Source organism: Pogona vitticeps, chromosome 5, assembly GCF_051106095.1.
Source record: "Pogona vitticeps strain Pit_001003342236 chromosome 5, PviZW2.1, whole genome shotgun sequence".
Lineage (NCBI taxonomy): Eukaryota > Metazoa > Chordata > Lepidosauria > Squamata > Agamidae > Pogona > Pogona vitticeps.
This window is the reverse complement of record NC_135787.1, coordinates 72,360,713-72,383,255: the sequence shown is the minus strand read 5'-3', so window position 1 is coordinate 72,383,255 and position 22,543 is coordinate 72,360,713. Positions and strand designations below refer to the sequence as shown.

Below are 22,543 nucleotides of genomic sequence, written 5' to 3'. Positions count from 1 at the left end.
AAACTGTGAAAATACAGTGGTTTTTTTTGCTTTGTGATCAGGGATTTTCTCAAAGCACGTTTGACCTGGTTTTCTCATGAGTAAATGTACATGATTTACTTATAAGTAAGTTTGCCTGGTTTACTCAGGAGTAAGGATGCAGCAGTGACAGAAGCTGCAGCATGATGGGAGAATGCTGAGGTGAAGGTTAGCGAGACAGAAGGGAAGTCTGAAAAAAACCCTTCCCCCCACCTTTTTTGCTCTATATGAGTTACTGATTTCCAAAAAGTCCTATCATTAAGAGCTCTGCTCAGATCTTGCAAACCAATAGTACCTCACATTAGGTTGTTCTCTTTTCCTGCTGCTCCCCCATTTCTTTGCAATATTGCTTTATCATTAAGGACTCCTCAGATCTTGCAAACTAACAGCAATGACTTTCTTTACTGAGTCAACTCATCTCATGTTAGATCTTTTCCCCTGTCTATTGGTCTACTCCATTTTCCTAGCAACATAGTCTATTCTGGTCACTTATGTGTTTCCATTATATGTCCATGGAAGGATAGCATCAGGTTACTCATTTTTGCTCTAGTGAGACTTCAGGCTTGACTTGATCCAACACCCACTTTCTTGCTTTTCTGGCAGTATTTTGTATTTGCATGAACACCACATTTCAAATGACTTGATTTTTGTCCCTGTCTTTCTTCACTATCTTGCTTTCGCATAGTATGGATGATTTTGACCTTGACTTTCAGTGGTGTTCTTTGCTAACTGCAACTGCTTCCTTTTTTATTATTATTATTATTTCAAAAAGCCATGGAACATCTTTTGGAAAAGATGCACACAACATGTCTCTTGATCTTTAGGTCCATTATCACATTCCTTCTTGAGCTTGCCTAACTCAAACAAAAGGATATGAAATTGGACCATAACTTTCCAGTCTGTATTTGGCAGAGTTCAACCAAGAGGTTAAAGGATGTGTATGTTTTTCCACTGTATGTGTTGTGCTTCCTCACCTCTTTGCTTCACCATTTCATGGAGTCCAAAATAGCCCTTCAAAAGAGTTTGACACAGAGGGACTACAGCCACATCCAAATTGTTCTCACTTCTGTCTTCCATATTATAGATCATACCTTCTGGAATCCTCTACCACTGGGTAATTCTATATGAGGGAAATTTGTTATTGAATTTTTGTGTAGCTTGTTTATTGAAACTCCAGTTTTATAAAGAAATTCAATTATTCAGAAAACCTCTGGTTTATGAATGTGGGATACTGTGCTTCTGTACTCGCAATTCAAAATGCCAGGAAGTGGCTCAATAATGCTGCACAATATCGTGCCTACCTTGCCAGCAGGAAAAAGGATGACAAGCTTTACATAGCAAAGGGTAGCCTGAATGTTGACAATGGCAGCAGTCATTGGTCTACCGGATACCCTTGTCTGTTTGCTATCATTCACACATGTTAAAAAACAGCCCTGACAATTGCTTTGTTTCTGGGTGAGAAGTGGTGGTGAACTAATCCCCAGCTTCTGATATTTTCCCTTGCATGGTGTCACTTTGTGAATGATAGTGGTGCCGGGGGACTACATTTTGACTATTAGCCCGTGGAGTGTCTCAGAGTTCCATGATTCCCCATACTATTTCAGATATACATGAAAAGCCTGAAACAGGCTGTCCAGAATTTTGTGGTCTGGTACCACCAGTGTAGTGGGGACGTGGTAGCGCTGCGGGTTAAACCACAGAAGCCTCTGTATTGCAAGGTCAGAAGGCCAGCAGTCGTAAGATCAAATCCACACGACGGAGTGAGCTTCCGTCGCTTGTCCCAGCTCCTGTCAACCTAGCAGTTCGAAAGCATGCAAATGTGAGTAGATAAATAGGGACCACCTTGGTGGGAAGGTAACAGCATTCTGTGTCTAGTCGTGCTGGCCATGTGACCACAGAAACTGTCTATGGACAAACGCTGGCTCTACAGCTCGGAAACGGGGATGAGCACCGTGCCCTAGAGTTGGACACGAATGGACTAAATGTCAAGGGGAACCTTTATCTTTACCACCAGTGTGCTGATGACACCTGATTCCATCTGCTTTTTAGGAACCTTCAGGAGGCCCTTCTTTCAGTCTCTCAGACCCAGCCTCACAACGCCCCCTGCCAATTTCACTGTAGATCATACCTGTCTTAGACAGTTGAAATTCTATTTGTTAAAAAAAATCCTTACAGTAATATGTTTTCTGTTTCATCAATTTAAAGTTTTTGTATTCTTGCATGAACATCAAATCAACTGAGTTGAATATTTTGACTCCACCTCCCAAAATCCTTACCCAGCATAGGCAGTGGTAGAGAATTACTGGTATGAGAACTCCAATATACATGGAAAGCCAAATGCTTCCCATTCCTGATAAAGATAACATCAATCTTTGTGGCAATGAAGTAGCCACGAAAGATCTCATAAGTTCTTTATATGACAAATGCAATTTTGTTTTTCTTTCTCACAATTCTTGCAATTTTTTCTCATTTAAAATTGTATAGTCAGGGGAGTATGTATTTTGCTATACATTTTGTAGATTTTTCCCCATCACCTAATGCACCTTTCTGCATATATTTAAACTGTGTGCATTTTAGCAGTTCATGTTTTTTACACATACCTATGGTTTGACATACATTTTATTTTTCTAGTCTACGCCACCAGTCTTGCAAATATAGATTTTCAGAGATAAAGCATGGTTCCTCATGACAAGTTTCAGGATGCATGAAACAGATATTTTCAGCAAAATTTAGATCCCAACCAAAGCAAGATGCAAAAGCTATTCCTTCTTTACCACATGGGGGAAAGCTCTGAGGGCAGAACTTCTTTTTGGCCCATTGATACGCCTCTTCATCGGGAGAGGAAGAGCCCCACTACATCCCAAGACCCCAGAATACTCTCCAAGAAACCATGAGATTGATGCCTAAAAGTTCCTATCAAAGAGGATCTAATTTGATTAAAATGATTCTCTAGAGCTATGTACTTCCTGGGATAAATATAGAAGTAAATTAAGTCCAGCTTTATCACCTTTGGGATTTGCAATTAGAAAGAAATTGTTTAATCTAGAAAAATAATTGTGGTGCTGTCTCTATGGAAATCAAATAGCAAATTTGCATATAAATGTATAATCACTTGCAGAGTTTTTGTTACTTCCATTCAAATAAAGGGGAGGATGTTTCATTGGCCATCCTTTTGTTTGATATTTTAAATTTCAATCCCTCATATTGCAAAAAAAGGACCTAATTTGGGATTGATTTCATATATTTCCCCCTTACCCCTAGTGGAAACACAAATGGTTCCAAGCATGACAGCTCAGGACCAAACTGAATGTGATGTTAAGCCCTTCCATGCTTCATTTTTGTTTACTTAATAGCAAAGTTTGAATGCCCTATAAGCATTCTTTCTTTCTTTCTTTCTTTCTTTCTTTCTTTCTTTCTTTCTTTCTTTCTTTCTTTCTTTCTTTCTTTCTTTCTTTCTTTCTTCCTTCCTTCCTTCCTTCCTTCCTTCCTTCCTTCCTTCCTTCCTTCCTTCCTTCCTTCCTTTGCACTATAGCCCCTCTACAGTAGTTCCTCCAGTCAGATTTTTGGGGGCTTTAGCCAAAGTCTTTTCAAGGGTTTGTAAAAGCTTTTAGCCGAGAAATAAAGTCTCTGACATTGATGAGGTGGCTGGGCAGGAACTGCAAAGCATTAGGGGCCTGGTAGCTTCCTGAGAGGCAGCCTGTACAGGGTACAGGGAGACTGCCAGATCACTAATGCCTAGCAGCTCCCAGAGAACTTAACTTAGCCCCTTCAGCTACTAGACCAAATCTGTTGAAATATGTAACAACCCAGCATGCTGTGCATGTAATTACTAAGACAGTTGGTCACATGATCTCTTTTAGAAGAGAAAACCTCTTTAAGTAAACTAAATTTTTGTTCACTTGTTCTTAAGCAATCAATCAACAGATTTCTCTCTTTCCCGCCACTAGGTGCTTAACCTTCTTCACTCTGAGGCAGTTTGTTTTTTAGTTAGTTTTTGTTGCTCATCTTTCATTTTGTGAGGCAATTGTTACATTGAACTCTCTCCTCAGCCATGAGTTAGAGAGAGAGAGAGAGAGAGAGAGAGAGAGAGAGAGAGAGAGAGAGATGATACCATTTTAGCAAATTAAATTATCCTTCTTTTTACTACTAACATGTAATAAAAAGAAACAAATATTGTTCCTCCTTCTTATTTTGACTAATTATTTTGCTGGTCTACATAGATAAGGGGAATTCCCTTATAATTCAAAGCCTACATATATATTTTAAAAACTGTCTCAATTTTTGCTTTGCGCCCCTACAAAAAAATCAACAAAATAAAGTCTGAACTTTCTCTCAAAGCAAAAAATTATTAAACAAAAAATATTGTACTTTAGGGATATTATGAGAAGGCAAACTCACTGGAAAATACAATAATGCTGAGAAAGGTGAAGAAGGCAGGAGGAAAATAGGAAAATCAGATATGTTCTTCAATAAAGGAAATTATGGCTTTGAGTTTGCAATTTCCGCACAGAGCTATTAATGATAAAACCTTCTGCATATCATTAATTCATAGGGTCATGATAGGCTGGAAGCTACTTAATGGCATGTAACAACATTATCATGCATTCCTCACCACATTCCCTGCCCACTTTTGTCTCCTCCCAGTTCTGTGAGGATTTTTTTTTCTAAGTGAGAAAGCACATCAGACCTGCCCTAAGTGGCTTAAAAACTGCTTCTTTCTGCTCCATGGAGGAACAGAGGAAGGATAATTTTAATTCCTATAATTAGCATATACAGTGGTGCCTCGCATAGCGAGGTTAATCCGTTCCGGATTAACCTTCGCTATAGCGAAACATCGCTAAACGGAATTTTAAAAGCCATAGAAACGCATTGAACTTAGTTCAATGCGTTCCTATGGCTTTAAAACTCACTGTTAAGCGATGTTCCTCCATAGCGCCGCCATTTTCGCGCCCTCGGTAAGCGAGGGCAGGGCGCAAAAATGCGGCGCGGACCTTCCGGCAGCCATTTTGGAACCGCCGATCAGCTGTTCTCCCCGCTTCGTTATGCGATATTCGCTAAGCGAATCGCTTAGCGAATATCGCAAAGCGAAAAAACGCCATAGGGGCCATTGCTGAGCGAATGTTCCAGTGATGGCCCAGAGCCCCTCGTTAAGCGATTTCATCGCTCAGTGGGGCGCTCGTTAAGCGAGGCACCACTGTATTATCTCCATATGTTTTTGTGTCAAAAATCACCCTTCTTGCCCCCTCTTGTCTCCATTCACTTTCAATATTTCTTTAATTTTTTTTATATTTTTCAAAGTGATGCAGCACACCAGTGCTAACATAGTAAGTTTTTAAAAAACCTCTTACTTACTCTGGCCCACCAGGAGCAGAGGAAAGGTTTAATTTACCAATATTTTGAACTGGCTGAACTGTCTTCTTAAGCCTTTTCACAATATTGACAAATTGACAGCAGAAGTGAAATTGACAGCCACATGCTTTCTTTGGTTCATTTCTAATTATCACACTTGCTGGAAATGAACCAAAATGAAGTTATCCACACCAAAAAAGTAGTAGCCCCTTATAGGATTCAGAAGGGTGCATGTAGGAACACTCTGAAGACTGGCTGGTTCACTCTAGCTATTACATAAATTGATTGCCAGAAAAAACAAACAAACCAGTCCATCTCCAGAGCAGACTATACAGTGAGACAAATATCCATCTGATCACTTCTTTTGTTTAAAAAAGGCTGGTGTATAGAGGAAGAGAGGGGTTGCGTCTGTATGAGACTATAACTGGGGCAAAGAGTTTCTTTGCGTCTTTCCTACATTGTGGATCCCATCTGAAATGGTCTCCTTGGTTTTCCTATGAGCATAAGTCTGACTGATTTCACTTAGCTTTGTTGCAGGTAAGTCATGTTACCCCAATTAAACAACTCAAACTTGCAGCCTGAGTAAATAAGAAACATACATTCAGGAGCCCAGTTATACATTTAATATCATGCATAGTTTGACCCTAATGGTATGTTGATGACTGTACAACCATTATTAGGTAATTACAATATTCAAAGAAAGTAAGCATTTAGAAGTCAAGTATGAAACTCCATCCAAATGGACATTGGAAAAATATTATCTAATGTTAAAAATGTAAAGTTCTTCCCTTCTGCAATTCCATTGCCTTTGTCACAGCAGTATAGAAGTGCAGCAATACTGAAAAGGTATTTCAGAAATGGCTAATATGATTTGTAGTGGTACAATAACACTTGACTCATGAACAGTTTTATGTTATAGACATTTTATTTAAAACAACAGAGGAAATGCTTCCTGTAAATGCTTTAGCAATCTGCTGTCTTGTTCTCAGTAACAGTCCATGTCCGTGCACCAGTTTACCAAGGAACAAAATAACTCTTACTTCAGGAAACCATATGTGAGGGGCATCAGAGGAGCAGAGCAGTCGGCATGCAAGAAAAGGCAGGAGAGGGAAGGCTACACAGTGCCTTTTTAAACCTGCAAATCACATCTTTCTGGCACCATTTCCTGTTGCATTCTATGGCCTTCCAACTGTGTTAATGAAAATGACGGGAACAATAACTACAACTAGTTTTTACACCCTGTCTTTCCACTAACAAATTGTGCTCACCAAAACAGATTTTAAAAAACCAAGTAAAAACAGTTGAAAAACAAAAACAGATCAAACAAGAAAACCACAACAATCAAAGCTGTTAAAATCATCTCAGTGGTGAGTAAAACAGATTAGAAGACCACATAGAAGAAATACACCTTCATGAACTTCTTAAAAGCAGCCAGGGTGCTGGAAAATGTTAACTCTGACAGGAGTACTTTTCACACTGTGGAAACACCATAGGAGATTTTCTGTGGGCCTCCACATGTGATGATACTTTCAAGAGGATCTGTCCTGAAGATCTTAATGATAGGACAAGTTGGGCAGTCCCTCAGACAGTTAGGCTCTGAGCTTTTTAGTATTAACTTCTGCAAGATCACCTATTATGTGCTTTACAGGGCTTGACTACTACTAATAATTGGCTACTAACTGGAAATGAAATGTCATGGTCAACATTTGTACTTCAGGTAGAGCCCCGCAAAGACCTTGTGGTATAGCAATCAGAATAAGCACTGTGAAATTTCTCTTGGGCTGGTCTAATGTTTATGCTTTGTTACCACCTACAACTTCCAGAAATCCTGGGCAGTTAGTGGTGAAGGCCTCTGGGAGTTGTAGTCCAAGAACATCTGGGGACCCCAGGTTGGGAACTATGGCTTTTAAGAAGTGTGGCAAGCTGAGAGGGTGGGCAAGGAAGATATGAAAACTAATGAGAAGGCTATTTTGAATCTGGCCAGGTTGAAATAGGTCTAGATTAGAGATGGGGACAAATGGAAAAAATGGTGATTTGTTTTGATCTGTGATTCATCAAGGTTAAGGACTCAACGAATATGAATATATGAATATTCTTTGATGAACTGATGAATCAATTTGTCAATTCATCTTCACTTTAAATGGCTATAAAACTGGCTCCTAAGCACCTGGAGACACCAAAATTGCAGAGAAGCTTCCCCAGACACTTTCCTAGAGTTTCTGAAAGGTTGGTGAACATTGTTTAATGGACCCCTGAGTTATATAGTCACAAAGAGGATGCCCCCAGGAAAGCTCCCCCAGGTACTTAGAGAATCTGGAACCACAACAGAGCTTCCTATGTCTTTCCCCAACATGCCTGTCAACTTTGGTGAAGATTGGATAAAGGACATCCAAGTTATTCACCCACAAATTGGGTCCCCCCAGGAGAGTTTACCACAGCACAGAAACCCATGGTATTGAGAGAGTTATTTTTGGCCCCAGCAGAATGAGAGGTCTTTGGCACGGAGAGGCATGCATGAGGCATTGAGTTTGTCTTCAGCAACATTACAAAAACAAAAAACAAAACAACCCCACAACAAACCCCACTATTCTGCCTATCAGCTGCTGATCAGCTATGTGAAACCCATATCACAAGACTCAGGATTGACACATAGGTTTAACATGCAAAGAGGGAATTCTAGCCCCTTGTCTCCTTTGATGCTGTCCTCATGCAGAAGCAGCAACAACAAAACATTTTGAAGAGGAGAAATCATGTTGTTTGGAGAGCTCACACAGCTGATGTGCAGAAGTACAGTAACTGCATCTCTGACAGCAGTGAAACTATTCTACTGTAGGTGAGAGAGGGAGTTGATCATGTTCCTAACTGCCATCATGAATGATCTGTCATATACCACAGCATTTATTTTAGCACATCATTAGCAAGCTGAATTTACTGCTAACCTTTTATATCCTAAATTAATCTTGCACAAAATAAATTAAGGAGTAAATCAATTGTGCAGGAAACATGAATATTTAATCAATAGGTGGTAAATCAATAACTTTGCTAATCAATTGGACAATGGCATATACACCTTTCCCACACTTCAACAATCAAGTGATTTCACAAAAATCTTCCATGTAACATTATTCAGTTTAGAGTTATTGTAATTAGTCACTAGTTGCCTACAGACCACATTTCCACTGTAGATTGTGTGTGCGCGCACACACCAATACACAGCAAGCCTATATTGTCCAATGTTAATATGATGTTCATGAATGGTAAACTGAACCGCACAATAGTCTTATGCGCAAGTGAAGTCAACAGATCACAGAGATGTATAAGAACTTACAGATTCTCAGGTTAATTCCCCAACTCTTCCATTGTTGGACCATTTTGATTCACTTTGGAAATGATACATAAGAATCATCAACTTTACTCATCATCCATTTCTATATGTAGCAGCCCTATAGACCTAGTGATCTACCAAGCCTGTTCAAGCCCACCAGCCAGATCTGGTGGCTTGCCGGTTGCCTCACTACAACCAACACTCCTGCTTTTACAGTCTTAGATGGACACTAAAAGATTGCCAGCTAAGAAGAGGGAAAATAAACCTCTTTGGACTGAGAGATTCTACTGGACTCTAACTCCCATCAGCCCCAGTCAAGATGGCCAGTTATTGAGGAGACAGGACATGCAGTCCTACCAATTTGAAGACAGGCTCCCCATCCTCAATTTATAACTTATTGTACAGTTCCATGTGCTGACCTGATCACTAGTAATCTGGAAGGGATAGGGACCAAGATGTTTCCTTAAATGTGAGACCAAAAAAAAAAAAGAAGAAGAAGAAGAAGAAGAAGAAGAAGAAGAAGAAGAAGAAGAAGAAGAAGAAGAAGAAGAAGAAGAAGAAGAAGAAGCCTTGATGATTTGGCAATGATGTGCAGAATCCTACGTCAGGAAAGGTCAGCTTGTGCTCTGAACTACTAAGTGGTGCCCATCTATTTTTGGCTGGAAAACTGTCCTCACTTGATTCATAGACTGCCCAGCCTATTCTGGCAGAACAATGAGGCTGCCTGGAACTTGCTAAATGTTAAGCATAGGTCAATGTCTTCCTTGCAAAGAGGTAACACTGACCTCAGCAGAATTGCCAATATTATATTGGATATAGTTAAACAGACTGAAAATCATTACTTCCCTTTTATCCCATTCTCTGCCTGTCCAAACAGAAATGGATATTTTTGTGTCAGATTGATTTATATGAGCACTTGGAGCACAATACCCATATTTATTTTGGCTGGGTGATCCCTCCTGAAAGATGTGACTGCTAAATCTTGCAGCCTGTCCAGGCTGAGAACAAATCTGACCTCAGAAGTGCTTACCCTGTAAAACAGTAAGACAGAGGATAGGAGTTAAACTTTTGAAAGATGGCTTTTATTGGTCACATAGCATTTATCCCTGCTATCGGGAATAGATGCATTTTGAAGCAGAGGAATGGTGGAGGTCCCCCCCCCCACAACAAGACTGACTTGAAAGAGACACAAGATTAACCCAGAAATTCTCTGCCTTTATCATAGCAAGCCTTGACAAATCAGGACAATAACTGCCTCTGTGAAACAAATAGGCACAAGGTCCAGCTCGTGTGCTTGGCTCCAGAGTCGCAGTTTGAGATAGGGGGTGGAAGACTCCATAGAGTGTAAAAGAAAACTAGTGGGAAGAGGAGAAAGATAAGGCCCTTAATTGTTCTGTGATAATTTGTCTCAACCAGCCATAGTATGGTTTGTTGAAATATGGCTTACAGTAATATGCCCACCCATTTCTGCCAACAAGCCATGGCTTGTTGACTATTTATTTTATTTTTATTTATTTATTTTATTTATATCCCGCCTATCTAACCAATGAAGATTACTCTAGGCGGCTGACTAACCTCAAACTGCTGTTCTTGTTAGATTATTATGTATTTGTCTATGTTTTATTATTTGATTTTATATTTGGAAGCCGCCTAGAGTGGTCCGGTGGGCCAGATAGGCGGGGTATAAATTAAATAAATAAATAAAATAAATAAATATCATGAACTGATGATGGCTTACGCATTCATGCTTATTTAAATCACGTGTTCTTGCTACATCTGATGCTGCAACTGTGGCTTGTTTCTGTCTTGTTTCTTCAACTACCTATCCCGAGCAGGGAGCTGGCAAAAGGATCAGGAAAGAAACAAAACAGACAACAGGAAAGAAAAGAAAACACATGGTATGTATGGTTATATGCTATGCAACTCATGTCTTAAACAATGGTTAACATGGGCCATGGCTAATTGTGATGTTGGAATGCACACCCACTAGCTCACGACTCAATATTGTGATTTCTGACACTTCAAATCTAGGCCACCACAGCTTGCAGCCCACCTGCCATATATTGTAATGTCCTTATGCATGTCAGTTCTTCCTTCTAATTGGGTGTCAGACCCAAACCAAACAATAACCTGATGATGCTCATTTCTGGAACTTTCCTTTTATTTTTATTATGTTGTGCCTTTATTTTGGATGGCTTTTTGTACCACATTTCAAGACTTGGCATCCAGAATTTGCCTCTATTCGGAGAAAGGCAGCCAGAGAATGAATGAATGAACAAATGAATGAATGAACAAACAAACAAATGGACAAGCAAGCAAGCAAACAAACAAACCAGTTTAAATGGTCTTCTTTTTCCTTTTCTTGTCTTCACACTCTGGATGTCATTCTTGTTGTGCGCTGTCAAGGTGCTTCAAAGCAACATCGACCTTGTGAGCTAGTGACCTCCAAAATGTCCTGTCCTTAACCCAGGGGTCAAGGAACTTTTTTACCTTTTACCCCCCAAAAAATTTATATACGCCGACATTACCCCCTTGATTCGAAAGAGAGGAAATCATACATTATTTGAATTAAAAATATTATTGAATCTACACAGGCTGTGTACCAAACTAGCAGGATGCACCAAATTTGATAAAGATGTGCACTATTTTTGCTGGAACACATTGCACTCCAGCCATGGTGTGGTATAGGGAGTAGTAAGTTGTCCAACATGCCTAGCAAGTTGCATTAAATTTTTGCTAGCTCGCAGAGGATTTAATCATCATCAGTGGCTGCCAGAGTGGTGCTAGCAATGACATGCTCACTAGAGACAGCCAATGCAGAATTGGGGGGGGGGGCTTTCCCTACCACTTTAATCACTCTATGTGTGGTGTGCAAAAAGGAATGAACCAGGCTAAAAGTCATGTCACCCACCCTGGTGCCACAGCCCAATATCAAAGGACCAGTGTGCTTTTTTAAAATCATCATCAATGGAAAACTCAGCAGTGGCCGGAGGATTGGAAAAGATCAGTCTACATCCCAATCCCAAAGAAGGGAAGTGCCCAAGAATGCTCCAACTACTGTACGATTGCATTCATTTCACACGCTAGCAAGGTTATGCTCAAAATCCTACAAGGTAGGCTTCAGCAGTATGTGGACCAAGAACTCCCAGAAGTACCAGCTGGATTTTGAAGGGGTAGAAGAACTAGAGACTAAATTGCTAACATGCACTGGATTATGGAGAAAGCCAGAGAGTTCCAGAAAAACATCTACTTCTGCTTCATTGACTACGCAAAAGCATGACAGAAAGTGAGGAGGACTTAAAGAACCTCTTAATGAGGATGAAAGAGGAGAGTGCAAAAAATGGTCTGAAGCTCAACATAAAAAAAAACCTAAGATCATGGCCACTGGCTCCATCACCTGGCAAATAGAAGGGGAAGATATGGAGGCAGTGACAGATTTTACTTTCTTGGGCTCCATGATCACTGCAGAGGGTGACATCAGCCACAAAATTCAAAGACGACTGCTTCTTGGAAGGAAAGCAATGATAAACCTAGACAGCACCTTAAAAATCCACCCTTCCCCCCGCCTTAATTCAAGCTTTCTCTTTTGCTTGCGTGTTCTTTTTCATAGTTTTGAGTCAGTCTCTCTCACTCTCTCACACACACACACACACATCCATCCATCCATCCATCCTCCCTCCCTCCATTTTCTACATACATTTAAATAAGGTTGATAAAGCCCTCAGACTCTTGCACTTTCCTTCCCTCGTTAACTTGATCCTTTCCCTCCTGCTGCTTGCTTGTAGTCATTTCCGGAGGAAGCAGTCATTCAGAAGCCCCGGATTGATTGATTGCCTGGGGCTAATCCACAGCTGTAATGAATCAAGCATGCTTATCTCCGATTTCTGAAAGAACAGAGGATTTACAAGTTCCTTGCTGCAACAAAGGAAGTAATAGGGAGAAGTGGCTTACAATTTGAGGTTTGACTGCAGAGGGTGGGGGTGGGAGTGAGGGGGTAGCACTCTGCTCATTACCCCCAGGATTTTTTCACTTTTACCCCATTTGGGGTAATTTATCCCTGTTTCCCAACCACTGCCTTAACAGCTCTACTTAAGTTTTACAAATGCAAGCCTGTGGCTTCCTTTATTGAGAGAAATCATCTCATCTTCCTCTTTTTTCTGCTACATTCCGCTTTGTTTAGCAGTATTGTATTTTCTTTCCTTCTCATTATGTAGCAGATAGCCCAGATGTCACCTGTCCGTCACGGTGGAACCTTGCCAGGAGAGCCAATGGAGAGATTGAAATGTGGGGCCAGAGAAGAGAGTTGGAGGTCCGGGGAGAGAAGGAGTTCTGGAAAAGGGTTGGAGAGCTGGAGGCTTGGGAATTGGATCAGGAGGGTCAAAGATAGATAGGGTGAGTTAAAATGAATGAACCAAACCTTGTTTAATATATGTGATTTGCTTCCTGTGATTTATACTTCAATTCCCAACTGATTATTAACTCCACCCTGTTCAATAAACTGATTGTGTTTGGCAGCCTAAGTGTCCAGTACTTAATTGATGTTAAAGAAATAACATCTGGTGGCAGCATGAGGAGGAGGAAGGAGCGTGAGCCTTTGTGATGACTAAATAAAACAGGGGCCACAAGGGCGAACGCCATAGTACAGTAACCTCGGGTTCATCAGTTTTGGTCCCAGAGAGTTCAGGTTTGATTTGATCTACTTATTTGTTTTCTGGTGGTCTGTGTTATCCAAAAAGCTCTCTTTCAGCACCATATTTTGAATGTAGAATGCAAAGCTCCAGAGGATAATGGGAGAGGCAATTTTCCTGAGAGCTGCTGCAAATAAATCTCCCATTGTCTTAGCAACTGTTAAGGGTGCACTCCTATTTTGCTGCCTCCATACTTATAGTGTAGATGAAGAGAATAGGAAAGTAGTTTAGTGTGGAGGGAATTTGGATGGAAATGAACTGGTAGGCATGAGGGATGTGTTTTTCATTCTCCCATCAGCTGGGAAAACCAGTTCCTGATTTATTTTAATTTTAGGCTGGGGAGGCATTCAGATAATAGTCAGGTTAATGTATGGGAAGCTCACCCCTCTAAGGCAGTGATTCCCAACCTTGGGCCTCCAGATGTTCTTGGACTTCAGCTCCCAGAAATCCTGGCCAGCAGAGGTGGTGGTGAAGAATTCTGGGAGTTGCAGTTCAAGAACACCTGGAGGCCCAAGGTTGGAAACCACTGCTCTAAGGTGATCATTTAGTCTTCCCTATGAAAGCAGATGAAACAAAACAACTCGACAGTGAAGAAAGCTGACAGGAAGAAAACACACAACTAATTTGAAATGTGGCTTTGGTGGGGAGGGGACGTGGTGGTGCTGTGGGTTAAACTGCTAAAGCCTCTGTGCTGCAAGGTCAGAAGACTTGCAGTCGTAAGAGCGAATCCACATGTCGGAGTGAGCCCCCGTCGCTTGTCCCAGCTCCCACCAACCTAGCAGTTCGAAAACATGCAAGTAGATAAATAGGTACCACCATGGTGGGAAGGTAACAATGTTCCGTGTCTAGTCGCACTGGCCACATGACCATGGAAGATTGTCTTCGGACAAACGCTAACTCTATGGGTTGGAAATTATGATGAGCACCACCCCCTAGAGTCAGACACAACTGGACAAATTGTCAAGGGGAACCTTTACCTTTACCTTGGTGGGCAGGTTTATATGGATATGATGGACCACCAGAAAGACAAATAAATGGGTGCTAAATCAAACTTCATCTATCCCTAGAAGAAGATGAAAAGGACTAAACTGAGGTGCATCACGAGAGAACAAAACTCACTGGAAAAGACAAAAATGTTGTGAAAAGTTGAAAGGAGTGGGAAAAAAGAACATGAAAATAATGATACAATAAAGGAACCCACAGTCTTCAGTCTGTAAGAGCTTAGCAGGGCTAATGACAATATGACTTTTTGGAGGCCACAAATTCATAGAGGTGACCTGATGGCACAAAACAAGAGAGTTTAGAAACTCATACCCTGGTATTGCAAAAGCTCACTTCATCCCACCTGGCGCTGTTCAGCTGAGATAGAGAGGAGTTCTGTTTTGACAACTAAATTCTTAAGCTTCTCTTTTTAGAAGATGAGGGATTTGTATTTCCAAATGCTGCTCTTTATTATCAGAAAACAATAAATCAAGGGCAGTTCTGAACACTAATATATTTGACTGCTCCAGAACATTCCCAGAGACTGGCTGGACAAACTCAGTGGTCCATTCCAACAATGACCTATGGAAATATCTGCTATATACCTCCATCTAAAAAATCTCCACTGTAGACCGCTTTTCTGTCACCCTGTGCCAAACAGGAAACAATTTATTTTTATTTATTATTATTTCTATGGTCATCTAATATATTGATATATTTCCTAATATTAACAGATGTATTGATACCATCGAAAGAGATAAAGAGGTTAAAAAAATTCAAATGCAGACCATCTAAATGAAGCTGGCAGCTTTCTCTCCAAATTCTAGCGTGTGCAAGGGTAGAAGATGGACATAGGAATGAGGGTTATGAAAATTTTAAATGCAGAAATGACTGACTGTTAGAAGGAAAGATTCCCTGCACATCTCTTATGGCTTGTGGAGCTAACAGACACAAGGAGTGCAACTGTTAAATTAGTGAGCAGAAGGTGTTGTTAGAGAGTACAGTGACCTGAAAGGAAACAGCAACCAATTCACAGGGGGGCACTGTAAATAAAAACTGAGCTGCAGAGATAAAAGCATATGAAAGGGAAGTACTGATGCTCCATAGGATAAATCATGAATGGGTAAGGATTTTGTTCAGTTCATCTCTTGTCAGAGGCTTTCCAAAATTTGGAAATGTCTTCAGAATATTTGACTTTAAAAGGATTGACTGTGGGAAGTAGTGAAAACAATAGGTTTATCTATACTGTAAGACAACAGCTTGGAAAGGGCAATGGTTGTGGTGTGTAATATTCTTCCTCTTTCCCTTCCAGCATACAGTTACAGAACAAGAATATTTAAGGAACATTTTAGACGGCACATCTTCATTCATGGCCAATGGTCCAAACAGATGGTCTTCACTTAAAGTTGTGACTCAAACCCTTTGCTCAGACCACCAGCCACTGATGAACATACCAACTTGTCAGGTCATATTAATTATTGACATTATTACATTCTATTCCTTTCATGCACATTTCTGATTACTTCAAGTACTTTATTGTGTTCAGGTACCTATTTGGACTTGTCAGTAAATCATTTAGGCAGATACAAAGATGGTGAATGGATCATGAATTAAATGGGTTCTGGCCAAAGCAGATACGGAATCATCTCACTTTCTTCCCTTCCCTTAACTAATACCATTCCAAGACTGCTGCCCAAGGTGATGAATGACATGGACACAGATGACTAGACTGGGAACGGAATCTTACTGCAACATTAGCAAGGAAAATACGGTCTTCTACCATACTGGAGGGCAGTAGGCTATTTTTTACCACAGTCTGTGTACTTTACACTGCTCTGTCTTCCAAAGGAAGGAAATAGTTGGGGGGTTAGGAGAAGCATTTGTAGATCTACAACTGCTGTCTCTCAGCATCTGAAGACAATTGTGTTACACTTTGGCAAGCACAACTAATGGACTGGGATGGGGGAGGCCTCACCACAGAATCGCGACTCCCTTTCCAATCACAAGCCATCAATACACTGCCTAAATGTAGGTTCACCATGCCCTGCCCTATTTCAGATATTTGATTTATTGACCATATTTTTCTCTCCATACATCACTTAATGTACACATTTGTTCTGAAAACCCATGAGGGACAAATGCCTCCATGATACTCTGTAAAAAAATCATTTGTATTAACAACAACAGCAGCAGAAACAACAACAAAAAGTGTATATTCAAAAATGTGAAATGACTTGGCTGTAGCAGGAACGAAAAATTAGAGAAATCCATCAAGATCAGATTTCTGAAAGTCACAAAAAGCCAGTCTTTGTTTTCCGCTTCTTTTATGAGGCATAATAAGTTGATCTTTATGTACGTACATGTCTGGTAATGTTGGCTCTCTGCAAAACAGGAATTCACTTTACGATTATTCTCAAGGAAACTGTTTTATTGTTTTCCTAAGCCGTCATAAAATCAGAAAAAAAAATACAGGATTCTGGTTTTAATATCTAAATGGACTTGGTTGTTTGTTGAAATAAATTGCATTGTATGGCTGCTGCTGTAGAGTGTATTAGACAGTAAATGTAAATGCAAATTAAGTACTTGAGATTGGCACAGTCAAGTATAGCTGTTCATATATTCAGATGAGTAATTCTCCATAGTTGCTATGTGTTCTCTATCCCAACAGATGCTTTAATCTGCTTTAATAAATCTGTGATTTCATCCTATGGATTTACTATTTACATTTATATTTGCTTTTTTTTCATTCATGCCATAAACAGAGAAATCTAGAGCCAGACAGAAATTCTATTTCACCAGCTTGTTAGCTAAATCATATTTAACAGCATCATTGAAGCATACTGTAGAGATACATAGGCAGCTGTGCAGTTAGTGTGTGTGTGTGTGTGTGTGTGTGTGTGTGTGTGTGTGTGTGTGTGTGTGTGTGAGAGAGAGAGAGAGAGAGAGAGAGAGAGAGAGAGAGAGATTTGTTTAACCCATAATGCTGGTACTTTTCCTGGTGGATTTTCCCAGGTGGATTTTTTCTGCATTGTTTTAATTTGACCTGCTACACAGTCTGCTTTTGTGAACCTAGTGGCACATCAGCCTGAGAAGATCTTTAATAATTTGTGGATGTGCATTATAAGAGGCCATTTCCTTGCGGGCCTGTTTCTGTAACACACACACCCCCGCCTTGTCACAATGCCTGTGCACAATGTTGACATTTTAAAACAAAGTAACTTTCCTGTTTTATTAAAACCAGATATTTATCGTTATAAGCTTCAGGAAAAAACGCACAGTTATAATACAATAAACTATAGATTATCTACACTGTTCCAAGGTTGGTAGCCATAGTTTCTCAGTTTATATCTAACAGAACACAATGGATAGTTGAAGATATCTAGATTGCATTCTTATGTGCTACCAAGGGATTGCAGGAAGGATTGTGTATGTGATAAAAAAAAACTTGTTTATATCTTGTTTTCTGCACAGAACTATATCTGAACCAGGCCAGTCTTTTCACATGACATGTGCAAAGCACTTCATATCATCCACAGCTCACAATGTAGAAACATCCCTGCTCTGCAACAGACCAGTAAGTATGGGATCTCCTCTTCAGTCTCAAGATTGCCAGCTGTCCCAAAGCATCTTGCCACTTCACAGCACTATAAGGAGTTGAAACACTGTGATGTAAAGGAGCAGTCTTTATGGAAAGGAAACATTCAGTGTGGTATGTCAACAAAATAAATATTCATTTTAATTTGGTGTCTTTTCATGTGGAAGGAATCTTCAGCTGGTGTTAATCAGTTCTACTAACTGCACCATGACACATGATGATGATACCAATGGAGGATATCAGTGGAAAATGTAGAGGAAGAGATATAAAGGAAGCTTGATTGCATTTTTTATCCAAAGCTTCATGATGTGCATAACAAGCAGAATGTTAATTTCCTTCAAAGCCTCAACTAGTAGCACATGCTTATTTCCAAGTCAGAATGTCCTTGTTGTAAACACAACACTGCCAATGGGAAATAAGAAAGGGAAATAGGAAAACCAAAGCAACCCAGAGGTGCTACCTGAGTGGGGTGGAATAGACACAGCCCTCCCTAGTGGAGCCTGTTGATTTCAATGTCAATGGGATAGTGCATTAGTCTGAAATCCAGACTTTGGCGGCTGAAATACTCCACCAAATAGGTGCTGAACCTAATGGTTGTTGTGAGTTTTTCGGGCTCTTCGGCCGTGTTCTGAAGGTCGTTCTTCCTGACATTTCGCCAGTCTCTGTGGCTGGCATCTTCAGAGGATTGGAGTAGGAACTCTATCCATGCTCTGTCCACAGCATGAACAGAGTTCCTACTCCAGTCCTCTGAAGATGCCCATGGCCACAGAGACTGGCGAAACGTCAGGAAGAATGACCTTCGGAACACAGCCAAAGAGCCCGAAAAACCCACAACAACATTAGATCCCGGCCGTGAAAGCCTTCATGAATACAGGTGCTGAACCTATTTGGTGGAATAGGGGTTGTGCTTTGGGTAGCTCTTGGTAAAGTTTCAGCCAAAACCCAGAACAGATTTGCCCTGTTAATATCAGCATTACCAGCCTACGTATACAGGAATTACTATAAACGTTTGCATTTGTCCATCTACTAGTTGTATATGCCACAGATGCAAACTGACTAGCCAGTCCACTCCCACGGTACCCAACGGCCATAGGTGATACTAGTTCCTGAACTCAGTTTAAATTTCAAGATGAATATCACATTGAATTTCTTCCGATCAGGAAGCCCTGTCTCCATAATAATACTTCCTGCTGGAGAAACAAGCATGAAACTCTAGAAGGAAACCCTCCCTCAACTTGCACAACAGTCAAGTGGCACAATCCCATGTTACTACACTGGTGGGATCTCTGATCAGCAAAATATTGACTGGCCCCAAAACTCAGGCCCTTCATTCTTTGGAATCAGGCTATTTTTGTAATTTTGTAATTAGCAGGAGCTGCCCAACATAATTTGAAACTACCCTATTTGAATAAGTTCACCCAACCACCAACTATAATAATAATCTTGATTTTTTCCCCCGGCCCAGCTAGACCTATATAAGTGTTGGAGTTGCCATGATACATAGCTCATCAACTATATTTACCTTCATGGGTCACAAGTTTGCTGCCCTGCTGTAGTGTGATAATTTAATTGCTTGTTTATAGAACTACTATTTTGGGACGGAACCTGTTCATAATGCAGACCAGTTCTACCATTAAGCAGAGTAAAACAGCTGCCAGAGGCAGCAGAATATTGGGGATAGGTTTGTAGCAAAATGAAAGGAACTGGTACATCCACGGAAATCCAGATTATAAATGAGAGATGAAGTCTCAGGATGTAGTAATTAGAATCAAGTACTTTATTCTGTATTCTTTAAATGGGTAGTTAAAAAGTTCTGGCTCAATACATTTTGGCAAAGCCTTCTTCAGGAGCTAAGCATAATACAAAACCGCACGTTAGATATCGAATCATTCACATTTTCTTTTGAAAAATATATTTATACACCTGGCTTGGGACTCTATCAATAAAGAACTTGATACTAATTTCTACATCCTGAGACTTCATCTCTCATTTATAATCTGGACATAGGTTTGTAGCAGCAAGTTGTTGGAGCATAAAGCTGGATGTTGACTACACATCCAGCTTTATGCTCCTGTGGCCTTCATCTACACCCTCCCTCCTCAGATAAAAGTGGAGGAAACTGGCAGCGAAATAAGAGTCAACTAGCAATTTGGTTGATGTTGGTACATGGCAGGAAGGAAGGGCAGCATCCCATCCTTCACCTTAGGCAGCTAAATATCTTGGGCTGGCCTCCTTCACTGCAGTCTCCAAAGGTCCTCACAAGAAACAAAAGAACAAAGCTGACACTCTCTTGGCCCCATTTTCATAAACACCCTATACATAAAATGATCCTGCAGTATATACCCATATCTTATATATAGGTTTTTAGCACTATCAGATTTTTGTTTTTTTCTTGAAGTTAACATTTAGAATTCCACCAAAAAATCTGTTTTATTTAAATATTTCACAGCATTTTTGAGACCACTCCAATGTCTCCTTCTCCACATTTGTAAAATGTGTGTGTTAAAATTGCTTCCTGCCCTAAAAGTCCCTAGTGAGAAAAGAAGGCATTCAGGTAAGTAGCTGCAATAATCATAAGCTGCTGTGCATTTGTTAATTGTAAGAAAGAAAAAAAACTCTGTGATGTATAGTCTATGTAATGAATCACCGGAATGAGAATTAATACAGTAATGATAAATTGTTTGCAATTTGTTCATCAGGGAGAAAATCTGTGATGACACCCTTGACTAATTTCATGGTAAACTGTCACTATTTTAGAAGCTATCTGGTTGGGGAATTGATAAATGCTGGATAAAGATTTCTTAATTGTAAGGTTGTGCTCTTAACGCTAAGTGGGCCCAAGTCTCTCAAGGGAAGAAGATGAATTGCCACAGATACAGAAACCGTTGGGGGTAGGGAATAAGGCCATAACTTTATTGGTTATAGCAGCAATATCTCTGGCCTGGCACTGGGGAAGGATCAGTAGCAGTGGGAGACCCAACTGTTAGCATGATTACACCAACACCATCTAATCCTCAACTGGGGTCAAACTAAGAAACAGTCTGAAGGAAATGATATGGCTGCATAGTGGCTCTGTGGCTCCCTTCTATCTGAAATAAAGCAAGGTTAAGCCTGTCCATGACTTCACCCCCAGTTCCTGTAAGGGGATTCCCATAACACTGGCAGTGGGTGTGGGGGCTGGGGAGGAAGTTATGTCCACACTTTCTGCTTTATCTATGGATCCAACTCAGTACCCTATGATTGTCCACCCAATTTATGACAAAAATCATAAACAGGAAAATGAAAAGCAGTGTCAAGAACTGGTTGTTGTAGGTTTTTCGGTCTCTTTGGCCGTGTTGTGAAGGTTGTTCTTCCTAACATTTCGCCAGTCTCTGTGGCCGGGCATCTTCAGAGGACAGCAACCTGAGCACAGGTTGCTGTCCTCTGCAACAGAGGCCTCTGCACAGAACATGGCCAAAGAACCCGAAAAACCTACAACAACCATTAGATCCCGGCCGTGAAAGCCTTCGCAAATATAGTGTCAAGAACTGTTGCTTGCAGCAAACAAATACAACCCCAGCTTTTAAACCCCAGCACGATAGCACATTACCAGGTAACTATCAATTTGCTATCTTTCTGTAATATCTTTTATTAGGCTACCTCACCACGCCTAATCTAAAATCTCTGTTATACCCTGCCTAAGAAATCCCAATTGCTAAAGACTTTCAGTGAGATAATTATCTGTAGTTGTAGAGATGTGCCCTTTCTGCATTGCTTATTACAAATATTTTGGGAAAGGAATTATTTATTATGCTTTAATTGATTTCCCATTCAGTTTTGTAGTCTTGGGAAGAACTAGAGCAATAGCCCAAATCCTGTTATTTACAACTACTGATGTAATGCAATTAGCATAAATCTTAACAGCAACGAGTAGGATCCTACAACCAACCATGTAACCACTAGATAGGTTTTCAATCTTGTTCACATCTAGTTACCCTGTTAATCAGAATATCATGGGACACTTTGTCAAAAGTTTTCATGAAGTGAAGATATATTGTGTCCACAGCATTCCCACTCTCAGTTAATACCAGCTGATCTGGTATTTATGAAAAAGCTTATGATACTAGAAAGAGATGTCTTCTTTCCCTGGCACTGTCTGCCTCAGTTATGGAATTTAAAAACTAATAACATTGCAAGCAGAAGTTTCTAGAAAAATAAATTAATTTGTGGTATTGGTAGAGTTAAAATTACGATATTTGTTGATGATACTTTATTAATGATTGAAAACCCATTGAAGGTCATGGATAGGGTAAAACTATATTTTGAAGAATATGGAGATACAACAGGGCTACAGATAAACTGGTATAAATTAGAGATTATGTTTAATTATAATAAAGATGAAAAATAAATAATTAGAAAAGAATTTGATATTAATATTCAAATGTCTATTAGTATTGCTTTTTTGTATGTATACTGGTTTCCAATGAATGTAGAAAGAATGAAAGAGGAGAATTTTAAAAAGTTGAAGCAAGAAATAAAAAAATTAAATGATTTTTGGATTTCCATGGTTTGGTAGAATAATGCTATGCCAAATGAAGTTTTTACCTA

At 40.0% G+C, this 22,543-nt stretch overlaps 1 long non-coding RNA gene across 1 annotated transcript; it reads left to right on the top strand.

The window, feature by feature from the left end:
- Positions 1 to 10,524: 10,524 nt before the first annotated feature.
- Positions 10,525 to 20,498, top strand: LOC140707761 (uncharacterized). The gene is made up of 4 exons (XR_013545846.1): positions 10,525 to 10,590; positions 12,907 to 13,084; positions 15,674 to 15,826; positions 17,833 to 20,498. It is a non-coding gene; the product is annotated as an uncharacterized LOC140707761 (long non-coding RNA).
- The last annotated feature ends 2,045 nt before the right edge of the window (positions 20,499 to 22,543 follow it).